Below are 11,817 nucleotides of genomic sequence, written 5' to 3'. Positions count from 1 at the left end.
GTGGTTCCAGTGGTGATTGGCACAATGGGTGCAGTGCCTAAAGACCTTGGACAGCAATTAAAAACAATTGGCGCTGACAAAATCACCATATGTCAGCTGCAAAAGTCCACCCTACTCTCTCTGCACCCGTTATTCGTCAATACATCACACAGTCCTAGATGCTTGGGAAGTGTCCAGGATGAAGAGGAGTCATTGGTGAGCATCCTTTGGGTTTGGTCCATCAACCAATTACAAATCCATTTAACAGTAGCATTGTCTAGCCCTCATTTTACTAGTTTGCTTGCAAGGATATTATGGGGCACCTTGTCAAAGGCCTTACTAAAATCAAGATATGCTACATGCACAGCACTCCCTTCATCTACCAAGCTTGTCACTCTATCAAAAAATAGAGATAAGATTAGTCTGGCATGACTTGTTTTTGAGAAACTCAAGTTGACCTTTAGTGATCACAGTATGCCCTTCTAAGAGCTTACAGACTGTCTGTTAAATGATCTGCTCCCCATCCTTTCATACTCTTGGATAAAAATCACAAGAAAAGTGTCTGTGCTGAAAACTTTTGCAACATCTATGAATGCATCTCTGAATAAGACTCGCTTTCTGCAGATACGGATCAAGATGATGCAGTCCATCTTTTCTCATCCCCTGTGCAATAAATTTTGACCTTCCCGTATAAGACATTTTTCGCCAAATGGGGCAAATCATTCCCTTGTCTGTTCAAGCATTCATTGAAATCAGGGAGTGTGCAAGCTACGGGACAAAAATACAGTTGGTAATAGTAATCTCTCTCACAAATCCTTCTAGTAACAAGTGCTTTGTCCACTCCCACTGTTTCTACTGGGTGATCATCTGCTACATACAACATTACTCTTTTACTTTCATCTAAAACATCAAGTACATTTTATCTACACATAAATGGGTTGTAGAACCACTGTCAAGGATCCACATGTTTGGCTTTATTCCTCCTGGTTTTAATACAATTTTTTTCTTTATTAGAGTCTGTTTATCTGTATGGCGGTTTACAGCTGGAGTTGCCCTTTGTTTGTGGAGGCAAATGGCCATCTGCTGTTTGCCAGCCAGCACTATTATATCTGTCTCTCTGCATCTGCATTCATTTGCAAAATGACCCATTCTCCCATAGGCATGATACTTTAGTTCCCTTTTAGTTTGTGTATTCAAGGTTTTGAGAGTATTTGTGTCTCTAAGGAATTCTCTTCTAATGTGCTTCTCCTGTAATTCTTTCATTACTTCTGCCAAAAGTAGGTTTGCCTTGCTCTGTATTGGCCATGCCCCTGGACTGTTCAATAATGAGACTCTATGATCTGATGATTTCTTTATTATGAAACAGCACCAGGAATAAACATTTAGGCTTCTATTGCCACAACTAAAGCATAGTAGCAAAGGCCACATCACGTCCCATATCCCATGTCCCATGGAGTGTAGGTGGAAGACTGCCCTGTTTCTGGATTGTGGGACTGATGTGGGGCCATCCCATCCTTGGAAACTGGTAGTCAGGTGTGGTGTTGTGTGTCCACCTACATTCCACACCACTGACAGAACTGCAACAGCAGGTGTCTAATGAGTTGATAAGGCATTGCACAGGAAGCAAAAGTACAAAGAGTGAGAAAGTACAACCAACCACAGTAATTAAGAGGGAGGGGAAATGAGGAGAGAAAGGATACCACATCCCAGGTGGGGGACCAGGCAGGATCAAACCTGACATGGGCTGATCATGACAGTATCATAGCAACCAAATTTTCATTTTGAGAAATGAAATCAATACCAACAATATCACATCCTCATCAACAGTGTGCTTTCCTGCTACATTAAGATAGTTAACCAGACCAAGCATTTGTTTTAAAGTTATACAGTGGAAAGGGGATGCTAAGAGTAGTCATACATGCATTCTAGATCAGTGGTTCTCTTCCCTCCTAATGCCGCAACCCTTTAATACAGTTCCTCATGTTGTGGTGACCCCCAACCCTAACATTTAATCCATTTTACAGATGTAGAACATGATGCAGAGAGTCTTAGGCGACCCCTGTGAAAGGGCCGTTTGACCCCCAAAGGGGTTGTGACCCACAGGTTGAGAATCACTGTTCTAGATTTTAAGAGAGAGGATTTCAGTAAGCTTGGGAATCTACTGGGTGCATGATGGCTGGGAGTTTCTTAAAAGTGAGATCTTAAGGAGACAATGACTTGAAATGACTATTGCTGAAAGTTAAAGTGCCAAAGCAGGTCTATAGCTGAACATCAAGAAGACAAAAGTAATGACTGCTGGAGAATTACTCAGCTTTGGGATGACAATGATGAAATTGTAATTTTTGAAGACTGCACCAACAGCCATAAAGGAGACTGCAATCAAGAAATCAGAAGGGGTTTGAGACTGGAAGGGCAGCCATGAAGGAATTGAGCCCCCCCCCCCCCCGAGCCCCACTCCCGGCCTCTGTGCAGGAAAACCGGCTTTTGAAAGCTTTTGAAGCTGGCTTTCCTGCATGGAGGTGGGGGGCTCAGGGGCGGGGCCACACCCGAGCCATGCCCCTGGGCATGGCAGGAGCTGGGAAGTGGGCCCTGCCAATGGCCTCTGTGCAGAAAAGCTGGCTTTTGAAAACCGGCCTGCGCAGAGGGCGGGGGGGGACTGTGCTCTGCGGCGGTGGGCAACCCAGGTGGGCGCCATGGCCACATGCCGCTGAGCCCCGCCCCCACATCCCTGCTGGCTGGCTCCTGGGGGCAGGGCTTGGTGACATGCAGCGGGGCACACATCACTTGGTCATGTGGGGGGACGTCCGGCACTCCCACACACAACTGAGAGGCATGCACCCGAGGACATGGGTGTCCCCATGTCCCTAGGGTGGTATGCCCCTGCTGGGGAGGGAAGACGAAGGGGGAGAGGGGGAGCTGGGAAGGAGGCAACCCCTTCCCCACCTTCAGCTGATTCTTCCAGACACCCTCCTACACTGAGAAGTGGTGGCCACTGTGAGCGGGTCTCCTTTGGCAGCTTTCATTGGTTGGCAAGTGACTTCTACTAGCTGTGCCTCTAGCCCACCTAGCCCAGAAAAGCAAATGTGACATCTTTTGCAGGGGTCACCCCAGAGATAGGCACCAATGTTAGCAGTGCGTCCTCTGTGTGTCTTCTGTCAGGTCCATGCCTGACAGTGCTTAGATGTCTTGCTGTGTTTCTTGCAAATGTTTCTTCTAAAGAAGAAATGTTTCTTCTAAAGAAGATGTCTTGCAAATGTTTCTTCTAAAGACTTTCGGGTTTCCCTCTGCCCCTCCCTGGTGTAGCCAAACACTCTGGAAGGCAAAGGTGCCGAACAGCCTCCCAGAGCCCTCCTCAGAGGCTCTAGGAAGTGCAAATGTGATTAACTCTATGTGTGAAACTTCCATTTTAGGTGAGAATACAGGAACGGGGAATTGAAGGATATAATAGCTGAATCTAAGGAAGGAGGGAGACTTAGATTCAAAGCTTTGCTTTTGTTTACTCGCACTCAAGTTGTAGAAATAAACTGCTTTAGGAACTTCTAAGGTCTCTGTTATTTCCACGTTCGAGAGCCTGACATCTTCAAGTCTCTTCACACTATGCAGACGCATGAATAAACTGGCATTCCTGAGGATTTGGGCATGTGCTACAGAATACAGTTCCTTGGTCAAGAATAGCAGGGGAGATCCAAAAGAACCCTGTTAAACGTATGTAAGAACCACGAGGCCTCAGAAAGTCAAGCTGTACTCATCCGTCTTTCTCTGGATGCTGGACATATTAAATCTCATGTGCACTTTGGAAATCTCTTCCAACGTTATCCTGAGTGGGCTGCAAACAAATTGGGGTTTTTTTGCCATGAAATAATATGGTATTACTTCTGCAGATCCAGATTTTGACATAGAAATCTTATATTTAAAACATGGGATTAATAAGACTCAAACATTATTATTTGCAGTTAGGATTATTGAGTAAAGCCTCCAAACTATATATAACAAGGAGGAAATCCAGAAAAAATGAAACAAATTTAATGCTCAAAACAATTGTTGTTTAACTCTCTGGTTGCTAGCATAGCACTTCTTCTTGGCCAGACCTGATGGGAGAAAGTACATTGGGGTTGGCAGATGGGAGGGAAGGCTCTCACTGAGGGCTGAAACTAACTGCAGGTACAAGCAATAGCAGCAATATAAAGTAAAGGGGGAGTCATGGACCAGAAAAGCTCAGTCAGGGAAATACAAAAATGGAATTCTCATTGATTACTCTGGGATTAATTAATTTCTTTTTGTTATAGAAATCTGTACAACAAGAAGAAAAACAGAATACAATTAACATTAGCAAAATGTTAGCCTAGTATTAAAAGAAGACAGTTTAATGTAAGGAGAGACCTGATGAATCTGTTGAGTGCAACCCCGTTCCACATGATGGATCCTTGGAGGGCCAACAAAGAGGTAAGGGAGGCCAAGCCCCTCCTCTTTTTTATATAATAATTTTATTCATTTTTAAAACGAAAACTCTTAGTTATGTGAAATGGGGGTGCACACTGCTTAACTTCCTGCCCATAACCTATTGTTATAGTTATCAATAGAATATTTTTTCTATTAGTATCTGGACCAGCAATTTTTGAAACTTTTCTTCAGTTCTATATAAAATAAAAACATACTTGCATTATTACCTTATCTCTCTAACTTAGGTCATTTCCACACAGCATAATAACAACATATTCATCATTTTTGAATCTGAGTCTTCACGTGGGCGCCTGTTTCCATGAAGGAATCGAGTTCAGGCCAAAAGGAAATATTCCAATTTCTTTCACACGAACCTGGCTGTTTTGGGTTTTTTTACAATGTAAACATAGCTGTGTAGGCGTGAACATCCCTGGTGTGTTGCATTCTGGTTGGCTGTTGGTTGGCAGCTTGATTTATTGTTTCCATCCTGCTTTTTGATTTGTCGGTGGCCACCATTATACTTGCTGTATGATTCTCAGATAGGAGCACGTTTTCTGAGCCGGGTAATTCTTGGCTGATTTTATGAAACATGGACCTGGAAGTTGGCACAACTGCTGGATTTGTTTCTGTTGCTGCGCAGGAACTCCTCAGCCTAATGCATGGGGCCATCACCCTGTGTGCCCAATACTGGGAAGAGATGGACCAGATGACTAGAAGGTCTTCTGCTGTGAGGAGCCATGGTTTGCCCTGGTGACCACCCCCAATGGTCTCATTTATCCACACAGGAGTGGGGACTGGTAGAACAACTGTGTCATGGCTTTCTAGGATGATAAGGAATGGGTCATGAACTTCCAGATGACCAAGAAGACCTTCATGAGGAATGCGGACAGCCTTAGGCCCCATCTGCAGTACCAGGACACAAACATATTGACTGCATTGCCAGTGAAGAGAGTTGGCATGGCTCTCTGGCTTCTTTTACCCCAAAGAGTTTCCTGAGGCAGAAACAGCCGTTTGGAACTTTCAGATCACCAACTGTAACAAAGAATTGTGCACAAAGCCATGCTATGGCAGCTTGTATCTTCAAGAGAGTGATCTGTTTCAAAGATAACATGGAACAGGGATGTGGATTCCTGTGTCTATCCAGCCTATTCCACCTGCTACCCACCCTAAAATCTTGACAATGAATATGGGAAATAAATTTATGAATTCAATTGAAGCAATATACCAAGAACAAAGGGCTAAATTAAAAATAAATGGGAATTTGACAAAGGAATTTAAAATACATAAGGAAAACTGTTCGGGATGCACCACCTTCTAGCCCAGCATAATACCTAAGAAATACAATTAAACAAATTAAGAACTAAAAAATTATATAAAGGATTAAACATTAATAAAACCAGCATTAAATTGAAAGCTTTTGCTGATGACATTGTGATAGCTGTGGATGACCCCTTAAATAACTTACTACCAACTGTTCAACTAATATATGAATTTGGAAGTATAATTGGGTTTAAAATTAATAATAGACAAACAAAAATGTTTCTTTTTAACTTGACAAATAACAAGCAAAAGGATTTAACCAGACCATACAAAATGAGACCTTAGTCAAATATTTAGGAATCTATATAGGGAAAAATAATAAAAATTTAAAAAATAATTATGAAAAAAATTGGAAAGGATTTTTTAAATTAACAAATGGGAAAATTGAACCTTGTCTTTATCAGGTTGAATACCACTAGTTGAAATGACAATTCTACCTAAATTGGTTTACCTCTTTCAAAATATTCCAATTATCACCTCAACTAGTTTTTAATGAATGAAGAAAAGATATTACTAAATTTATTTGGGGCCGGAGGCTAAGGATTAAATATTCATCATCCATAGACAGACCAGAAAGAAGAAGAGGAGGAAGAGGAAGAGGAGGAGGAGGAGGAAGAGGAGAGTAGTAGTTGTAGTTGTAGTAATAGTAGTAGTAGTAGTTTGGATTTATATCCCCCTTCTCTCCTTTAGGAGACTCAAAGGGGCTTACAATCTCCTTGCCCTTCCCCCCTCACAACAAACACCCTGTGAGGTGGGTGGGACTGAGAGAGCTCTGAAAAGCTGTGACTAGCCCAAGGTCACCCCACTGGCATGTGTGGGAGTGCACAGGCTAATCTGAATTCCCCAGATAAGCCTCCACAGCTCAGGTGGCAGAGCGGGGGATCAAACCCAGTTCCTCCAGATTAGAGTACACCTGCTCTTAACTACTACGCCACAGCTGCTTGTGGAGGAGGCCTATCATTACCTGACTTTAAAATCTATCATGATGCCTGTGCAATTTCTTGGTTAAAGAAATGGATAATGTTGGATGATGAAGAGATCTTGAATATTGAAAGCTACCAGAATAGCTGGGGGTGGCATGAGTATTTATGGCCATCAAATGCAAAAAGGATAATTAGATTCAAAGTCCATATTATTAGAAGAGCATTGCTAAATATATGGGGAAAATATAGACTTATAATCTATAAAAAGGTACCCTGTTGGCTATTAGAATCAGTTCAAAACAAGCGATGTAATTAAACTAGAGAATGTAGTCAAAGGCTTTCATGGCCGGATTCAACTGGTTGTGGTGGGCTTTCTGGGCTGTGTGGCCGTGGTCTGGTGGATCTTGTTTCTAACGTTTCGCCTGCATCTGTGGTTGGCATCTTCAGAGGTGTATCACAGAGGGAAATCTGTTACACACTGTGTCAGTGAGAAGGGAATGTTTAGTGGGGTTTATATTGTCCATGTCCCAAGGTGGGGAACCAATCAGTAAGTGTTTGGGTGGAACTTGCTATGCAAAGATGTGGTTGATAGTATTGTGGATGGGGTTTTTCAGTCCAGGGAGTGATTCACATTTTCATGCCCTGCAGCAGCAACAGTATTGGTGACACCCAAACACTTACTGCACCAAGAGAATATGTCTATGCTCACTAGCTTATGAAGTTTTCAGTCTTACTGCCAACTAGAGAAAAAAGCTTTGAATTGCTTACAACTGAAAATAGTTTATATAAAATTATGCACGTCTCTCATATGATGTAATATTGGATGATGAAGTGTGTAAGAACACATGATTTATTGTAAATTTCCATTATAAACTGACTCAGTTAAAATATACCACATGGTTGTGGTGATAGCCTTGTGGATACTTATTGCAATTCTGCATTGTTTATGTTGTACTTGTGTATCCATTCCCCTTTACATTGCATGATTCTTTCTGCTTGTTGCAATAAAATATTTGAACTTTCAACTGTTTCATTGTCTATGCAGAGGAGTTCTGACATGCCCAGTGAGAAGAGCAGAGCTCTTTCACCATGAACAGGGCCAGCAAATTGCCAGGTTCCTCAATTGCAGTCCCCAGACTTGACGTCTGGCCTGGTGAGGTTCTGGGGTCTTCCTCCTGTGTGGCTGACCCTGAGGTTCTGATGAGCATGGTGAAATGGCAGCAACTGGCACTTCTGGGTTCCTTGGTCAAGTCATTTTGTGAAATTCACCCTATATGTGCCACTTTTGCATGGTTATTGTTAGTACCTTTAATGATGCATGGCCCAGAATGCCTTGTCTCAGCCGAGCAGATCTAGCTGGCAATGCTTGCTGCCACTATGCTCTGTGCTGGCCTGCAAGTCCTCTTCGGCTTGACCAGCTGTTCCGGGTGTCAGGATGGCATCCTCCTGTCATTTTTTTAAAAAAATATACTTTATTGATTAAAAAAGAAGAATTCTGTATTGGGGTGGGGAAGGGGAGGGGAAAGTACAGAATTCCAAAAGGGTAAAGGGGTAAAGGGGAATACAATTTGTAAGTAAAAAAGAAAGAAAAATTTAAGAAAAGGAAAAAAAACAGAGATATGAAAAGAAAAATGAAAAAAATTATGCATAGTATAATCTATAAACTATAATCTAATTTCCTGTCATAATTTCAATACCTTGTCATCTGGTAAATAACAAAAAAAGCGACTTCTCCTTCTGTCAGACTCTTGAACATGGAAATAACAGAGACCGTAGGAAAGTCCAAAAGCAGTTTATTCCAGGTGATGCGAAGAGTAACAATGTATAGCAGGATCTGAGCTTTTAATCCCCCCCGTTTCACCCCACACCAAAGGTCCATTACAGTTTCTACTACAAAGCTACAAAGGACCTGGGAACCTTTCACACCTCTTTGAGGATGGGCTGGCGCCAGGAGATTGCTAACAGAAGATTGCTAGGAAGGGAAGAGGGAAACAGGAAAACAATCGCAAATCACACACAGCAAGACATCAAGATACTGACAGGCATGGTCCTTACACCTTCAATCTCCGGTTTATAATAAACAATCAAAATCTGTTTTGATACAATCCTAGCTGGTTTTAAACCAGCTAGACCAATAAAGGTCAGCCTTCTCTTAAGTTCTGTAACAAATTATCATAATTCATCAATACATCTAAAAAGTTATATACAAATTTCTAATTGCATCTTATTCTAATCAATCTCCATAGGGTATGGGTTTAGATGTGAGATTAACAATCTGATTAGGAGTAGAGGCACTGAATCTTTGCACATGAACAAAATCCATAATTGTCATTTTTCTGTATATATTTCCGCAGGGAGAAGTTTAATTTGGTGTGTTCTTTTATCCATTATAAATAGTTGTTGCACCTTGTTTTCCCACTTTTCCAGTAGTGGGATCGCATCTGTTTTCAATATTTTTGCCAGAGAGAGATGAGCTGCTTTAATTAAATGAAATAATAAGTACAACTGTGTTTTTTCGAAAGGTTCATTAACCATGTTCGGACCTAACAGGTAAGTTAGGGGATCTTTTAAAAATTTATTTCCTATGATTTTCTCAATTTCAGTATGTATCATTGACCAGTACTTTTTAATCTTCGGGCAGGTCTACCATAGGTGAAAAAGAGTTCCTGCCTTTTGTTCACACTTCCAACAATTAGGTAAGTATTTATCATTTATCTTGGATAGCACTACAGGTGTCAGATAATTCCTATAAAATAATTTTAAAAGATGTTCCCAATGAGCTGCATTGGGTGAAAATTTATAAATACTTTCCCAGTACTCTTCCATTGGTTCAAAGTAATAGGTCTATTAACATTCTCTGCCATAATAACATTCTCTGCCATAAACATTATCATGTTTGTTTTTATTAATTCTGTTTCAGTATTTTGTTGTAATAAACAGTGATAGAATTTACTTATTTGTTTTTTGCTATCACCTATGAAGATTTTGTCTAATTCTCCGCTTTTATGTGCTATACCCAAATTTTTTGAGTCATATTCCCAATAGTTTTGAAGTTGTAGGTATGTATACCAATGGCATGGATATTCACCAAATTTAATTGAGCTTCTAGGTTTCATTATTAATTTTCCTTGTTGTGCCACAGTTATTTCTTTATCTGTCTGCTAGTCTTTATTAAAGTTTCTATCCTTAACCTGAAGACCCTCCATTCTTGAAAACCAGGCCGGTATTTTCATGTAAAATTTTTTCCTATATTTATTCCATATTTTTAGAACACATTTTTTACTGTATGCATTTTGAAGGATCTGTCTCCTATATTTTTCCTGATATGTATGGGCCATAAGTAATTATGCCATCCAGTTTGGTTTTTATAACCCTCAATAGTTAATATTCTCTCATCATCCAAATTAACCCATTTCTTAATCCACGATAAGGCGGCTGCATCGTGATATAGTTGGAGGTCTGGGAGCCCGTAGCCTCCTCTGGTTTTATGGTCAATTAAATATTTATACTTCACCCTTGGTTTTTTCCCACCCCAGAGGTATGAACAAACCTCCAACCTCCAAGTCCTAAAGATTTTCTTGGTCGTAATTAAAGGTATATTCTGGAATAAAAACATCAACTTGGGTAAGATCGACATTTTTATAGTTGCTATTTTCCCTAGCAGGGAAAAATTCATATTCCCCCAACTTTCCATTTTTTCTTTAATTCCTTGCCAAGTTGGATCATAGTTATTTCTAATTATATTTTGGTTGGTATTTTCTAACGTTATCCCCAGGTATTTTAGTTTTTTAACTACAGAGAAGTGTGTCATTGTTTCAAGCTTTTTAATATCTGGGATGTTTAAGTTCTTTGTCAACATTTTGGTCTTATTTTCATTTATTTTTACGCCTGCTATTTTACCATACTGTTTTAAGGTTTGTAGCAGGTGAGTAATATTCTGTATTGGGTCCTTAATGACACATACCAAATTGTCTGCATACGCCTGTAGTTTATAATTAATACCTCTTAGTTTGTATCCCTCTATTCGATCATCTTTTAGGATTCTCCTCAAAAGGGGTTCCAATGTCATAATAAATAATAAGGGGGATAAGGGACAACCCTGCCTCGCCCCTCTATTAATTTGAAACCTTTCTGTTAAGTCATTATTTATTTTTAGCTGTGCATTCTGTGCAGAATATATATTGGAAATCCCTTTGAGGAAGCTCCCGGTAATGCCTGAATGTCTAATTGTTGCGGTTAGAAAACCCCAATCCACCCTATCGAAGGCTTTCTCAGTCTAAACAGATAGTTGCTGTTGGTGGTTGTGGGCCCAGGTTTAATATTTCTATGATATTTATTATAGTCCCCACATTCTGTGTGATTGATCTTTTGCTTCCGGTATTCCTTCTGTCTGTTTAGGTATTAATGAGATATTTGTCTGAGTCCATGAATCTGCTATCGTCCCTTCAAAAAATTCATTCATCAGTGAGGTTAGTGGAACGATTAAGATATCAATGAATGTCTCATAATACAGTGCTGTAATCCCGTCTGGGCCAGGTGTTTTATGTTTAACTTTACTTACTGCTTCCCTTGTTTCCTCTATAGATATTTTTCTGTTAAGATTCTCTAAATCTCCTTGAGAGATGGTAAAGGGTGTGCATTCTGAAACGTATTCCTCTATTTCCTGTTTGTCCAGTTCCTCTTTCTCATATAAGGTTACATAATATTTTCTGATGAGATCTTTAATGTGCTCTGGGTCTGTTATTATTTGAGAGCTATCTTTAATTTGGGAAATTAAATTATTTTCTCTCCTTTTTTAAATTTTTGCAGCCAGCCATTTTCCAGGTTTGTTCCCTTGGGTGTAATAGTTTTGTTTCAAGTAAATTTCATTTCTAGTAGTTTCATCCATAAGGAGTAAATCTAGCTGATCTTTGCAGATCCGTATTTTCTTTAATATTTTTGCACAATCACCTCTTTTCTCTAATTCTTTCTCTAGTAGAAATAGTTCCCTTTCCAATAACTTGTTTTTTCCTGTTTTTTCTTTTTCATGTTAATCTCTTCTTTAAATAAACTCCCTCTTATGACTGCTTTATTAGCATCCCAGATTTTCCCATTATCCTTGATTGACCCAATATTAAGCGCCCAGAATGGTTGTAGTTCTCGTTTTACATTTGTC

The 11,817-nt window shown here is 40.1% G+C and overlaps 1 long non-coding RNA gene across 1 annotated transcript; it reads left to right on the top strand.

Moving 5' to 3' along the window:
- The first annotated feature begins 4,310 nt into the window (after window positions 1–4,310).
- LOC125441793 lies at window positions 4,311–11,131 on the top strand. The gene is made up of 4 exons (XR_007245906.1): window positions 4,311–4,422; window positions 9,090–9,212; window positions 9,304–9,358; window positions 11,061–11,131. It is a non-coding gene; the product is annotated as an uncharacterized LOC125441793 (long non-coding RNA).
- The last annotated feature ends 686 nt before the right edge of the window (window positions 11,132–11,817 follow it).

Source organism: Sphaerodactylus townsendi, linkage group LG12 (assembly GCF_021028975.2).
Source record: "Sphaerodactylus townsendi isolate TG3544 linkage group LG12, MPM_Stown_v2.3, whole genome shotgun sequence".
Classification (NCBI taxonomy): domain Eukaryota; kingdom Metazoa; phylum Chordata; class Lepidosauria; order Squamata; family Sphaerodactylidae; genus Sphaerodactylus; species Sphaerodactylus townsendi.
This window is presented reverse-complemented; position numbering and strand designations above follow the sequence as displayed.